The sequence below is a fragment of the Euprymna scolopes genome, chromosome 46, assembly GCF_053919585.1.
Source record: "Euprymna scolopes isolate OS-2025 chromosome 46, ASM5391958v1, whole genome shotgun sequence".
NCBI classification, from domain to species: domain Eukaryota; kingdom Metazoa; phylum Mollusca; class Cephalopoda; order Sepiida; family Sepiolidae; genus Euprymna; species Euprymna scolopes.
The window spans coordinates 216132282-216148285 of record NC_136527.1 but is presented as its reverse complement, the minus strand read 5'-3'; the positions used below and the strand labels follow the sequence as shown (position 1 = coordinate 216148285).

Below are 16004 nucleotides of genomic sequence, written 5' to 3'. Positions count from 1 at the left end.
TAGATCAAATAAGAAGTGTATTAGGAAAAGGTATATTTACAGGATATTTACATAATGGTGTCGAATAAGAGAGTCTTTGCTGGAGAAACATATCTGCTCTCGGCGGCCTTCGGTGGCTTCTGGTGAACACACACTCAGACTAACTGAGTCTTCCTATTTATGTGTAATTACTATCCACATATGCAAATGAATGTGTGCCACCACAACAATTATTTTTATATTTATTATAGTCTCTCCTGATTATTGGTGTCAAAACAAAAATAAATGACTACAGTTCCATCCATATATATTAATTCAAACCATAGTATAATTTTCCCCTCCTCAATTAACCATTATCATATGTTGTGGTACATTTTTTTGTTTTGGTCTCTTGGTCTATTCGTCTTAGTTTTTATCTCTCAAACACCGAGTTGGTAAAGAAATTGAGAACATAATTTTCCTCTCCCCAATTAACCATTTTTATACGTTGTAGTATATTTTTTGTTTTGGTCTCTTGGTCTTACTGGATTTCAGGACAAGAATTTATCTAGTCTGGTGGACTATCCAGCTTCATGTTATTACTTGAGGTAACATCACTTGGAGAAGATGCACCATTCCCTGTAAAAGCTAATGTGGGTTAGCCATAGTGAGGAGATCTTATTCGGGCTGTGAATACTGAATGTGATTTTGAATATTTGGTCAGGGTAAGAAGGAAAAAGTATCCTCATGCCAGGTTGTTCTGACAAATCCCTGTACAGAAAGACCTTAGTTCTCTCCAGTATGCATTTTCTCCTGCATATGATTCTTTAAACTTCTTGAAATTGTATCCGATTTGCCACATATTTGACAAGAATATGGTTTCTCTCCAGTGTGAGATCATTCAAGTTCTATCTTTTTTTTTTTAAATTTTCTGGCAAACCCCTGTAAAGAGAGGCCGTAAACAATCGAGGATAGTGTCTAGTAGGCATTCAATTTCTATCCTTTTTTTAAATTTATTTTACTTCAGTAAGTTTTAAGAGATCAAGGGGCTAATCCCTCCTGGAGCTAACACTTGATTCTGTTATGATTTAAATTTATATCCGAGGGCTTTTTTAAGAATAAATGCTGTTTCCTTTATGACTGCTATTTGTATTTCGTTACAGCTTGGTCTTTCGATGGATTGCTTCTAAGTATTTATGAAGATTCTTTTTTATTAAACCAGTTGCTCCTGTCACAAGTGATATAATGTTTATTTCTTTCAAGGACCAGATTTTTAGATCCTTTTTTAGGTCTTGATATTTTGTTTCCCGTTCAGCTCTATTAAGGCTAAAGCCATTTGGGATTGTGACACCAAGGATGAGTGCAGTTCTTTCAGGCTTGTTCATATTACAATATTTTGTTATCTTTTCCTTGTTCAGCTCCATTATGGCCAAAGTCATTTGGGACTGGGACATCGATAATGAGTGCAGTTTTACGGGCTTGTTCCATATTACAATATCTGGTTTGATGGCCTTGTCATTTATGTGTCTGTCCGCCTGTATGTCTGTCATAGAATACGGTCACTTTTCCGTTTGATTTTATTGGTGGTGGTTCATGTTTCCAGATGTTCAACAACCTATCTAGTTGCGTCTCTTTGCAAATCTTCCAATGGAGGTATTTGCTTACTTTGTTGTGGTAAGCAGTGTAATGACGATCGGCTAGAAGGATCTTGCATCCAGACATGAGGTGGCTTCGTGACCGAATCTGTATTGGTCAGTTTTTTGTAGACCAACCATTTTCTGGAATCCATTTGTGAGTAAACCTTGGTCTTGTGCAGCTACAATCGTTCTTCATCAAATGGAAATTTGTCACTTTTAAGCCATTGTAGTGAAGCCTCCTTGTCAATGTACTTCTGGTTCATGAACCTGCCTGCTCTCTTACATTGTCCTCAGTGTGGATCAACATGTGGTTCTTTAAACTTCTTGAAATTGTATACGATTTGCCACATATTTGACAAGAATATGGTTTCTCTCCAGTGTGAGATCGCATGTGTATTTTTAAAGATGACGCCATTGTAAAAGAAGAGCCGCATACTTCACAACTATATGCCTTCTCACCAGTGTGCGTTAACATGTGTGTTTTCAACGTGCACGCCAGTGAAAATGCAGAACCACACACTTCACAAGAAAATGGTTTCTCTCCAGTGTGAGTTCGCATATGAAGTGTCACACCAAATCTTCGTGTGAACGATTTGCCGCAAATTTCACAAGAATGAAGTTTCACTCCACTGTGAGTCGTTGTGTGGATTTTTGCGTCAGATTTTCTCGCGAATGATTTAAGGCAAATCTTGCAAGGGTATGGCCTCTCGGCAGAGTGGGTAGACATGTGTGTTTTTAAACTTCTCGAACTAGGAAACAATCGGCTACAAACGTCGCACTGATAGGGCCTCTCCCCGGTGTGGGATCGAACGTGTATTTTTAACGTCGACGCAAGATTAAATGATGCACGACAAACTTGACACGAGTAAGGTCGATGTCCTGTGTGTATTCTGGTGTGTATTTTTAAATCAGATTTGTTGGTGAATGCCGAACTGCATTGATCGCAAGGGAAAGCTTTCTCCCCCGTGTGAGATAACATGTGTCGTTTTAAATTAGACGACGTTGAAAAGGATGTGCCACACACTTTACATGGACAAGGTTTCTCACCAGTATGTGTGCGTATGTGTAGCTTGTAATTATAGCTTCTTGTGAACGAGGCACCGCATGTTATGCAAGGGAAACGTTTTTTTGGCTCAGAATCAGACGACATAATGTAGTCAGTCACGTTGTTTGCAGTATATGTTAAAGAAGTTCAGGGACCCTCTATCCTGGGGTCAATAACGTGATAGATGGGGATTATGAGGGTGAAAACGTAATGTTTTAAATGATTTAGGGTCTTTAAGTCTAGGGTTATGGCTGGGTTCCTTTTCAGAGTTGATTCGTTTTGTATAAGATTAATTTTTTCTAATGACTTTCATGGACGTCCTGTCTAAAACCTTGTCAATTCACAAACGTGTTGAGTATCGAACTGATCTCCCCCTTAACTAAAATATCTACATCTCAAAATCTATCTTTTCCTATTTTTATCACTACATGAAGCCTAAAAATCCTTGCTGGTTTTTTGTTACGTATCTTTGTTTATATTATTGCTAGCTTAAATATCATCAATCAAATTAACATCAAATCAACATATTTGAACACTGACCTTGATTTCTATTCAAACATTTTAACATAAATAATTTTATCTGTAAATATTAATTTCGCTTTGATAAACTCTTTCATTAATTTTTGATACAATTATCAATAACAATCAAAATAATAATAGTCGGCCAATATCTAACATCATATTTTGAATTCTAGTTTTTAAACACAAGCAGGACCTGCTAACCGGCGTTGCCCGATAGAATCATGCCCCCTCTTTGTAAAAAAATTAAACTACAGTGGTTATTGGTGGCTAATAAAATTAATTAAATCACAGTTGTTATTCTGTGGCTAATAATGTGATGGGTATTATGAGGGTAAAAGCGTAATATTTTAAAGGATTTGGGGTCTTTAAGACTGATGTTATTGCTGTTAGTCGTTTCTAGGGCTAATATTGTTTCTTTTTCTAGATTTAAAAAAAAAATACATATTAACATTAATTTTCTCCTTTATCTTTCAAAAACATAGGAAAGAAATTAAGAACATATTTCTACACAGTGTATCTCTGCCTATAGTTAAAAAAAAGCCTGGGGATAATCAGAAAGAAAACTACGTTCTCCACTGTCACAGAACTGTTTGAAAATTCATGTGAAAAAACATTCACATGTTTGAGCAGGTTTTGACGTCACAAAGAAAGATAATTTCAATTCTATGGTTTATGTTCTGTGGCTAATAATGTGATGGGTATTATGAGGGTGAAAGTGTAATATTTTAAAGGATTTAAAACTTAGGTTATCGCTGTTACTCTTTTCTGTTGCTATTATTGTTTTTTTTTCTATATTTAAATTTTCTTCTTTATCTTACAAAAACTTAGTAAAGAAATTAAGAACATATTTTTACACAGTGTATCTCTGCTTATAGTTAAATAAATGCCTGGGTATGATCAGAAAATCCATGTGAAAAAAACATTCACACGTTTGAGAACGTTCTGACGTCACAAAGAAAGACAGATCCAATATATTCAGTTAAGTTAGAGTTCAAAATTAGTTAAAGTTAAAAGTTGAGTTTAGCAAAGTCAGAGGAGGAGAGTTGCATAGAACTTCAAATACTCCTTTTAGTTCAGTTATTTCTCCAAGATCAGTTTTTAGTAGATGATACTCCAAAGTAAAATTTCCTATTGTGTTCAAATGTGCGAAATCATATTTTCTTTCACTGTAGTTGTTACCTGTGAACAAATAAAAGCTTTATTTAAAATAAAAAGACATCATTTATATACATATATTAAAAAATACACACACACACATATATATATACATACACACACACATATATATACACACACACATATATATATATATATACACACACACACACACATATATATATACACACACATATATATATATACACACACACACACACACACACACACACACACACGCACACACACACATATATATATATTTCTTTTTTTTTGTTTTTAAATCCCCGAAACAGTGTTTCATGGTAAACAACTGATGATCCCTTAAAAAATATAAAAATTGGTATTATAGTAAATTTGAGAGTTGATGCAGTGATTGCAGGTGATTAAATGACTTACTGACTAGATGTTTTTTTTTTTTAATGAATGATAAAAAATAATTTTTTGTGTGGTTTCAAATGTTAAAAACTTCAAAGACTATATATATATATATATATATATATAAGGAAATAATTTTTTTTCTTCTTTACCTGTCTTTGAAGCATTGTGTTAATTAAACAAAACGGGCCCCAACTCTAATTAGGCCCCGTTTCTTAGTGTTTTGTCCGAATGAAATGAAACTTTGGTCATAACTAGTTTATTATATTCAAAACATCACATCAAAACACTGGTACATTCCAGAGAGAACCATGACTGGCTGTTAAGTTTTTGCTGGAATTTTACTCCTGATCTTAAATGGAACACATGCATCAAATCTGTTGACAAGGTCGCTGGAAATATGGTGGAATCTTTCTATCGATCCAGTAGATATCTCACTGCTGATGCAATTCTCTATCTATATAAGAGCCAGGTACGTCCAAGGATGGAGTACTGTTGCCACATCTGGGCAGGAGCTGCTAGAAAGGACTTCTACTGCCTTGATAGAGTTCAAAATAGACTTCGTAGCCTCGTAGGAGATGTCCTTTTCTCTTCCTTGCAACCTCTATCTCACAGAAGAGATGTTGCGAGTTTGTCTCTAATGTATCATTACTTTCATGGAAAGTGTTTGAATGAGCTTAAGTCTATGGTCCCCCCTCGCCAAACTTTCACAAGAAACACTCGTCTAGCTGTAAACACTATCAATAATTCCCCCCACTCTTTATCTGTGCCTAAACCTAAACGTAGATTCCATGAACAAAGCTTCTTTCTTAGAAGTGCACGCCTGTGGAATTGTCTTCCGTTTTCCTGCTTTCCGGCTGACTACAATATGGTTGTGTTCAAGTCTAACATAAACAAGTTCTTGATGAGCCGTTCCATATGTTATCAAATTTACCAAATTTTCATTACTAATGATTACTATATTGTCCAATTCCTACTGTACACTCTTTAACCCTTATCCTTGAGTGGCCTCTTGGCCTTGATAATGTGGTGATTCCTGTGTAAAAAAAAAATATTAACCATTCTGTCATGTCTGATACTATAGAGGACACATCCTTTTTAAACATGAAACGCAGAGGTAGATCTGATATAAATATACAGAAGCTATCCCAGTCAGCCATAGAGTATCGATATACTGTACGATGGAGAGGTACATCTGGGGACTTATTTCATTTCATTTTTATCTTAACTGATACAACAGAATGGTCGGAAGATCCAAGTGGAGATAGAACAGAAGCTGAACACAGTTTAGAGCAAGTTGTGAGAAAGAGGGCTAGGAGACTTGCATACTGGCCGTCAGTATCAGGAACACGGGTGGGTTCGTGAACAATCTGAGAGAGGTCATAAGCAATGGAGAAGTCATGACAGGTCTTGTTTGAGGTGGCCGGCTTTGGGTAAGATTGAAACCACTATCTTTAGACAATGCTCATCTGGAACCATAGAGATCAAACTGCGCAACAGGCCCTGATCAAGGTTGGATTTTTTTTTTATCTAATAAATCCATGTTTATTTATTATCTGATATTCCATGGTCGGGTCCATACGGAATGGTATATATATTATTTTAATTAGAATTCATTTTTGAGATGAGCATTATATATATTAATTTATTTTTATTTCGATTCTGTATGAACCAACAAGTATTTATTTTATAGCTACAACTGAAGAAGTACTTATTAATAAAAAATATATTAATTGAAAGTCAATGTTCGTAATCCAAAATATTGTCTGATCTGAAATACAAGGGACATAACTCTGCTACAAAATCTTTTCGAGACAAGGGAGATAATACTTGGTAAAACGTTATTTTCTCGTTTATATTTTTTTAAGATTAAAATCAATATATTTATTTGAATGAACTATACCAATCCGAAGCACATTGGCAAGATGGCAGACCTCGTGTGAGATCAGTTATTTATTTTTTGAACGCTAACCTCATTTTTGAGATGAGCATTATATACAGGGTGTTCCAAAAGTTTTAGGCACATTTCAAATTCTAATTTGATTAACGATTTACTTCATAGCTGCAGAGATAGATATCTGTAACTTTCTCAAGGCGATTATTATACGTCTCTGATAGAACCTGCACCCATGCTTGCAACACAGCAAGCAAACAAAAAACAAACAAAAAACAAAATAACAAACACGAACATATATTATTTTATGTATCCACATATAATTTTATGTAACTATTTTCAGCATTTACTTCGACAGTGCTCCATAGGTATATAGAAGTAGGTAGCAAGTTTTGAAAATATATATGGCAATTGAGCTACACAGAATTTTCCGCATTTCAATCACGTGAAGATTCATCAGGCTATCAGGAGCTACACAGAATTCTCTGCGTTTCAATCTCGTGAAGATTCATCAGGCTATCAGGAGGATGGAATATGGAAAATTCTGCGTAACTTAATTGCCATATATATTTTCAGGACTTTATATATATATATATATATATATTTTTTTATCTTATAAATCCATGTTTATTTATTATCTGGTCTTCCATGGTCGGGTCCATACGGAATGGTATATATATTATTTAATTGGAATTCATTTTTGAGATGAGCATTATATACAGGTTATTCCAAAAGTTTTAGGCACATTTCAAGTCCTTATATTTGTTTAACTATGAATGTTAGTAAGATGAAAGTGGTGCCATTTTAAAGCTAAATGCATTAATTTTTTTGTGAGACTATTGATTTTTTAAATTCTTTTTCTGATCCAGTAATGGCGTTCACTCGACCAGAAAAGGCGTTTTGTGTGCTTGAATTTGCAAAAACTGGATCATAAACACTTGTTCAACATGCATTTAACAAAAAAAAGATCTCACACCTTGCGATTTATTTTTGTGAGTATTTGTGAAAGGACTGGTCTATGTGCCTCCCATTCCAACAGGCGTGGATGAGCTGAAGGCCCGAATAACAGAAGTTTTTTCAACCATTGACAATATGCAATGCTGGGACGTGCTTGGCAAGATTTGGACTCTCAGCTTGATATTCAATGTTAAGATATGCCCAACACTCTTGGAACACCCTGTATATTAATTTATTTTTATTTCGGACTATTATTCTCATCTTTATTAGTTGTTGTTTTCATCTTTATTGGTTGTTGTTTTTTCAACCTTGATCGCCCTTCGGTCCCCGTGGCGCAGTTGATAGAGACGTGAAAAAACAACAACCAATAAAGATGAAAACAACTAATAAAGATGAGACTAATAGTCCGAAATAAAAATAAATTAATATATAATGCTCATCTCAAAAATGAATTCCAATTAAGGAATAATATATATATACCAATCGGTACGGACCAAACTATGGAAGATCAGATAATAAATAAACGTGGATTTAAAAGATAAAAAAATCCAACCTTGATTGGCCTTCGGGGCCCGTAGCGCAGTTGATAGAGACGTTGAATCCAGATGAGCATTGTCTGAAGATAGAGGTTTCAATCCTACCCAAAGCCGGCCAGAGGTTTACTTGGCCAAAAACGTGGTGAGATGATAACAACTATGGATGGCAATGATTGCTGAGAATGCAGTTAGGAGATTCGAAGTTCCTATCCGTCGCGGTTACCACCTGATGAAGGCCAGAAGAATAGTTGGCCGAAACGTTGTGAATAAACAAACCAATAAAATAAATTAATATAAATAAAACTCATCTCAATAATGAATTCCAATTAAAGTAATATACTTTTTGATTGTATTTGAAAGATTAAGGACTAAAGTTAATTTTCAAAATTCAATTCAGGTAAATTCTGAAGTTAAATAAATTCATTGTAAAAATCCTTTAAAATCTAAATATTAGTTTTTTATTCCATTTTCACCCCAAACACATTACCACTTTGGTGTAGGGGGCTACTATCAGGGACAACAACTACTGGGGTACTATGTAGGGATTTGGGCAGCAAGATGTCGGTTCATGTTGCACTTGAATTTCTGCACGTCAGTACAGTTGGGGAAGCAGGAACCTGGAATGGAATTCCAAAGTCTAGCGGTTCTGGGAGAAGAAACTACTGGAGTAGAAAGATCTTTTACATCTAGGGATCTCTACAGTGTGGGGGTGGGATTTAGCAGCCTGTCGGGTTTGTCGAGGGTGTTCACGTCGTGGGGGCACAAGTGCTTGCAGTTCGTCAGAGCATTCACCATTAAAATACTTGTAGAACAGGCAGAGGGATGCAACGTTTCGTCGATGGGACAGAGACTGAAGCTTAGATGCCAGTTCAGGGCCTATCAGATTTGTGACTCTCTTTTGAACCTTGTCAAGGAGCGAGACACTAGTAGCAGATGCACCGGCCCAAATATGACAGCAATACTCCATACATGGGCAAATTGTGGCCTTATAGAGGTACAGGATACATTCGGGTGTTAGTAGTTTTCTAGCACGGTAGAGAGAGCCCACCTTCCTTGCAGCGGCCCTGGCAATGCCTTCAATATAATTGTTCCAGCTCATGTTTCCTGTGAATGTTAGGCCAAGCAGTTTGAAAGATGTACTCTCAGACAGGGAGTCACTGGCCATTGCTATTGGTGGCAGGGAAGGTTTCTTGTAAATGTTCAATGAAACCAGTTTAGTCTTGGCAGCATTGAACGTGACCATCCATTTTTGTCCCCATTCCACTACAGATTGGAGGTCATCCTCTAGTGTTCCTGCCATTTCTTTGGATATGTGTTCATTTGTTTTCCTGTCATGCCTGTTATAGAGTGTGGTGTCATCAGTATATATACCCATCTCAGAGGCAATTTTGTCGGGGAGGTCATTTATGAATATCAGGAACAGTAGAGGTTCAAGTATAGACCTCTGAGGCACTCCCGCATTTATATCATATTGTTTAGATGTACGACCGTCAAGGACAACCTGGATTTTTCTCTTATCTTAGAAGGATTCAATTATGTTAAGTATTGTACCAGTGATACCATATGATCTAATTTTCCTGAGGAGACCCTCATGCCATACCCTGTCAAAAGCCTTAGATATATCTAGAGCTACCGCTCTGCCCTCCCCCGCTTAGTCCAGTGAATGGTATATATGTTCAGAGATTACAGTGAGGATGTCTGCTGTGGAACGGGCTTGTCTAAATCCATATTGTTGGTCAGTCAGAAGTTTAGTAAGGTGATGGACTAGAGCATGGTGAATTAAGGTCTCAAAGATTTTGGCAAAAAGTGGGAGGAGGCTAATGGGGCGATAATTTGATGGGTCAGTTCTTTCACCAGAATTCTTGAATACTGGTACCACAAAAGCAGTTTTCAAACAGCCCAGAAAGCAAGATTCATTAAGGCATTTGTTGTAGAGTTTGGAGAGAACTGGAGCTACTTTGGCTGAGCACTTTTTTAATAGCACAGCTGGGATGAGATCGGGTTCACATACTTTTGAAGTGTCAAGGTTTTTATGATAGCATGCACCTAAGAAGGGGTGATTTTCAGATCGTCTAGTGTGGCGTCTGTCCGCATAGGAAATTCAAGTAGGGGGTGGTTGGAAGGGTCCAGTGTGGAGTTTGAGGCAAACCAACTGGTAAGCATGTTAGCCTTGTCGGTTGCTGAACAAACAACCTCGTGATTTTAGGTTAGTGGGGGAATTGCTGATTGCCCATTATTTACTACACTGTTGTAGATTTTCCAGAAGTCACAATGCGTTTTCTAGTAGTTTCCGTAAATTCTCTCTTAGCTGTCGCTATTTCTTTCTTAACATTACTTCTAGCTTCTATGTACTTCTGTCTGTTTGAACTGGACTTATGTCGGTTAAATCTGCGGTATTCATGCTGCCTTTGAGCAATGGCAGTTGCGCAAGTCGAAGTAAACCATTGGGGAGAGTGGGGCTTGCTATAAAATTTCCGCATGGGAACATGCGCTTCGATTGCAGTTTTTAACCATTCGGTGGTCTCGTTTGCACACTGTTCAGCAGGAAGAGAAAAAATATTTCCCTATGGGGCATCTCTGATAAGGTCTCTTATGGCTTCCCAGTCAGCCTTTTTATAATATCTCGTTGTTTTGAGCACTGGCTCTTCAGTTTTGGGTCTAGAGTTTAGGGCGATTTCAATCATTATCACTGCATGATCAGCGTTCCCAAGTGGGCTGTCAGCATTCGTTATACAATCATCGGGAACTGTGGTCAAAAAAAGATCTAGAAGTGGTGCGTGTTGTTCTTCCTGGTCAGGGAAACGGGTTGGAAACGTAACAGTTTGTGATAGGGAGTGAGATATAGAGAAGCTATGAGTTGTGCTGCCCGCTGCATCTGTGTAAGTAGAGAATCCAAGCCACTTTTTGTGGTAGACATTAAAGTCACCAAATACATGTACTTGGGCGCTAGTGTCATGGGAGAGTGCTGTGTCTATGCTATCGGAGACTTTGTTTATTATAGTGTAGTCTTGGGTCGAGTGATAGCGGTAGATAAAGTAAAAGTAGCTAATGTTGTGTTGCAAGTTTAGTCTAAAGCACATAAAGGCTTGATCATCCGTTTCTAGGTTTGTTTCTCTAGTCAAGGGAAGGGTATTACGAATGTAAACTCCAAGTCCGTGCATATGTCTGTCAGAGTCCTTACGGCAGAGTGGGAGATATCCAAGCATATTAAAGTGGTTAGAGGGGATGGAGGAGTGTAGGTTAGTCTCACTTAGCGCTAAGATATCCAGGGTATTTGTTAGGAGAAATGCTTCAACATCAGCTAAACTAGTTCTAAGCCCACGGATATTTGTGAATGCAAGCCTCAAGGGAGGAGGCAAGTTGGATCTGTTTGACCCTAAGCCTGGTTTAAGCTTTTTTTCATCATGAGCTGAACAAGAGGTTATGCAGAGCATCAGACATGCATCACATCAGGATTGTGGCCTCAGAAAAGCTACCAAAGAGTTAGGACTCCTGTACTACCAGTCGGAAACAGCAGCCAGGAACTGTCAATCCGGTACCCTCAACCCATCGGAGGAAGGTCAACCCAATCTAATTGCTCAGGCAGATATGGTACTCAATCACTCTCAAGCGCCCAGTTTTAAGGGTGGCATGTGTTGGGAGTGGGGAAAATGGCGTTCATTGACCTAGACAAGAAACAAGATCTACCATTGAGTGTTTCTGTCAAATCACTGTGATAGCATCTCTGCGCCTGACTAATAGGCAAAGAAGGAGTATGGAAGCCAGGCGATAGACAGAGCCTATCTACTCTTTAAATAAAAAAACACCTTGTTTATACGAAATGTAAATTAATCAGCAAAAAAAACGATTGATTATGCAGTTTGCAAAACACAGCAAACAAAAGTTTTGTAAACACAAAACATATGGGAGCCCAACATTTCAGCCAGTCGAAAGACTTTGAAAATGGCGTCATGTAATTAAAAGGGAGGAAGGAGTTTGATAGTTTTCTTTTTTCCCAGACATCCGTACATTCCTATTCTGAACGTTTGTATAATTTTTTCCGTTTTTCTTAAATTTAATTATTTTTATTTTTCTATGTTCATGATTTTAAATTAAATTTTAGGTACTAGTGCACTTATTGATCCGTGCTGAAATAATAAAGTCATTACTTAAAAAGCCATTCTTAACATGGGGAGGAAAGGGTGTTTCTGTACGTTAACCTTACAATTGTAATAATAAAACATATCATAAAACTTTAATTAAACTTGGAAATACGATTAAAAAAATAGCGCGGATCAGTAAATGCATTAGCACCAATTTTTTTGTTTTAATTATTGTTCAAGATTATATAAAAAATTATGTTACGCCGAATGTTTCACATTCTTTCAAGCAAGGAAATTATTAAAATCTTACATATAAAAATTATGCAAAACCTGTAATTTAAAAAAAAGTCGAAATATTTTTTGCTATTATAATTTTTTTGTGTGAAAATATTAAATAAATTCATTTTCCTTCGAATTATTGTTTAAACATTGTCTTAAGGAGAATTGCTTCCCGTCACCCTGGAAAATCTCATCAGTATGCCCTGTATTTAAGAATTCAGGTGATCGCTCATCCCCCTCTCAGTACAGGCCAATAAGTCTCCTGTGCGTCATGAGTAAGTTGCTAGAATCTGTGTTAAATATAGAAGTAATCAACCATCTCAACAAAAATAACCTTCTTAGTGACACTCAATATGGTTTCCGTTCTGCTAGATCTACAGCAGATGTGCTTACAGTTATATCGCATAGGATTAGCAAATCTCTCGACGATGGCAATCTTTCTAGGGCAATTGCTCTTGACATATCTAAAGCCTTTGATAGGGTATGGCATAAAGGTTTACTTCATAAGATCACTAGCTATGGTATAGCTGGAAAAGTCTTCTCAATTATTAAATCATTTCTTTCTGATAGGTTCATAAGAGTAGTAGTTGAGGGGCAAAAATCAGAAGCTCACAGTATTAATGCCGGTGTCCCTCAGGGGTCCATCCTGGGCCCAACTCTTTTCCTGATCTACATTAATGATCTTCCAAATCACATCCTTACATCATTTGTAGACATTTATGCTGACGACACTACCATTTATGGTAGCACATCTAAGACAGTAAACGACCAAGTTCTCTCCAATTCTCTCTCCTCTGATCTTGAGCACGTAGTACAATGGGGAAAGGAGTGGCTGGTTACTTTTAATGCATCTAAAACCAAGCTTCTCTCTTTACATCATCAACATTCTAATCCACATTTGGCATCAATTGAAATGAATGGCTCTCGTCTTCAGGAGGCCTCAAGTTTTGACAAGCTTCTGGGCTTGACCATTACTCCTGATCTTAAGAGCCAGGTACGTCCAAGGATGGAGTACTGTTGCCACATCTGGGCAGGAGCTGCTAGAAAGGACTTCTCCTGCCTTGATAGAGTTCAAAATAGACTTCGTAGCCTCGTAGGAGATGTCCTTTTCTTCTCCTTGCAACCTCTATCTCACAGAAGAGATGTTGCGACTTTGTCTCTGATGTATCGTTATTTTCATGGAAAGTGTTCGACTGAGCTTCAGTCTATGGTCCCCCCTCGCCAAACTTTCACAAGAAACACTCGTCTAGCTGTAAACACTATCAATAATTCCCCCCACTCTTTATCTGTGCCTAAACCTAAACATAGATTCCATGAACAAAGCTTCTTTCTTAGAACTGCACGCCTGTGGAATTGTCTTCCGTGTTCCTGCTTTCCGGCTGACTACAATATGGTTGTGTTCAACTCTAAAGTAAATAAGTTCTTGATGAGCCGTTCCATATAAGTTATCAAATTTACCAAATTTTCATTACTAATGATTACTATATTGTCCAATTTCTACTGTACACTCTTTAACCCTTATCCTTGAGTGGCCTCTGGGCCTTGATAATGTGGTGATGCCTAAGTAAAAAAAAAAAAAAAAAAAAATTCATTAATACAGACTTTCCTGAGAAAATTAATTTTTTTTGAATTGTGATTTATTTTCATAAAAAAAAGTCGAAATATTTTTTGCTATTATAATTTTTTTGTGTGAAAATATTAAATAAATTCATTTTCCTTCGAATTATTTCGAATTCATTAATACAGACTTTCCTGAGAAAATTAATTTTTTTTGAATTGTGATTTATTTTCATAAAAAAATACTGAAAATTTCATTAAAATTGGTTGATTTCCTGATTTTTTTGTGAATTTTTAAGTAAAACCTACTTGATCAAATTAAGTAAATTTTTTTCAGAACAGGGTTTGTATTACTGTACACATAGGTTCGAAAAAGTTGTCAAAAAACGAATATATAACAAATAAATGTTATCAAAGGCAAGATAAGTTACTTTTCTACCAAACTGGATATATTTTTTGTATTTTTATTCAATGTAACATGTTTATTCAGCTCGAAAAACATGCAGTGTTTACCAATGTATTGGAAAATTTAAAATGGCGCGGTCGACTCTCTCTTTAACACGGTAAGTTTGGGAAAATGAGTTAAAAATAAAAAACTAGACAAAATGCTGTTAAAAACTCGCTCAATAAAAGAAAAAAACAAGCAAAAAAATACAAAATAAAAAAACAGTAAAAAAATAAATAAATAAAAATAAAAACAAACAACAAAAAAAATACAAAATAAAAAAAAACAAGCAAAAAAATACAAAATAAAAAACAAGCAAAAAAATACAAAATAAAAAACAAGCAAAAAAAAATACAAAATAAAAAACAAGCAAAAAAATACAAAATAAAAAACAAGCAAAAAAAATACAAAATAAAAAACAAGCAAAAAAAAAATACAAAATAAAAAAACAGTAAAAAAATAAATAAATAAAAATAAAAACAAACAACAAAAAAATACAAAATAAAAAAAAAAACAAACAAAAAAATACAAAATAAAAAACAAGCAAAAAAAATACAAAATAAAAAACAAGCAAAAAAAAAATACAAAATAAAAAACAAGCAAAAAAAATAAATAAAAAAACAAACAACAAAAAGTCGGTTGACCATCATCATCGCTATTTTTCCCCTCCCGTGATTTACGTGATTTTTAGAATATAACATCTTCGTTTGATTGCCGACATAAGTGCCAATCTGAATAAAGCACAAAACATTTGTAACAATTTTGTTAACTATTCTGTTCCAACACCTGAAAAGCACATAAAAAAAAAACCCGAACCTAAAATTTGACGCAATAAAAATAATTCCAACGATTAATTGAACTTACCTTTATGTAAAAAGAAAAAATGAAATTAATGAAACTAATAAAATTGTAATGGAAGATTTTAAAATATTTAATTAAAGTTTCTCCTTGGCGAATTAAATTCTTTTGCAAACCAAATCAAAAAAAAAAAAGAAAAAAAGGAAGAGTTACGAAGGGAGATAATCCAATATAAAATAAACAAGGGAGATAATTCAAGAAGAAAGATTATTCAATATGAAAAAAGCAATATCAAATGAACAAGGAATGCAAATTTATTCAAGGGAGATAATTCAATAAAACATGACTTATTTTCGTAAGTTTTGGATATATTACTATTTTCCACATGTCATAAGTACGTAATTATTGCTTTCGCAAAGCAAAAATCGATCGGTCCACTTTATTTTAATAACCGATTTACCTCATTTGGTAAATTCAATTGTAATTTTCATTATATATATATATATATATATATATATATATATATATATATATATATATATATATATATATGATTGTTGAGCTGGATTAAATCCGACGATATGAAATAAAATGGAGGTGGAAGGACCTGGATACTCAACGTTTCGCCCGATTTATGCGGGCTTCTTCAAGAGCGATGGTCATTGACGAGAGAGTCGGAGGATTGGGGCTATATATAATGATGGGGGAGAGCAGCAGCGTGTTTTCCTTATGTAAATTAGATGTCATATATACATGTATAT

General features: G+C 35.5%; 1 long non-coding RNA gene across 1 annotated transcript; it reads right to left on the bottom strand.

Annotated features, from left to right (window-relative positions):
- On the bottom strand, positions 1 to 15424 carry LOC145271061 (uncharacterized). Its single transcript, XR_013865675.1, has 2 exons — positions 15310 to 15424; positions 1 to 4341 (listed from the first exon to the last, which is right to left on the bottom strand). It is a non-coding gene; the product is annotated as an uncharacterized LOC145271061 (long non-coding RNA).
- Positions 15425 to 16004: the final 580 nt, after the last annotated feature.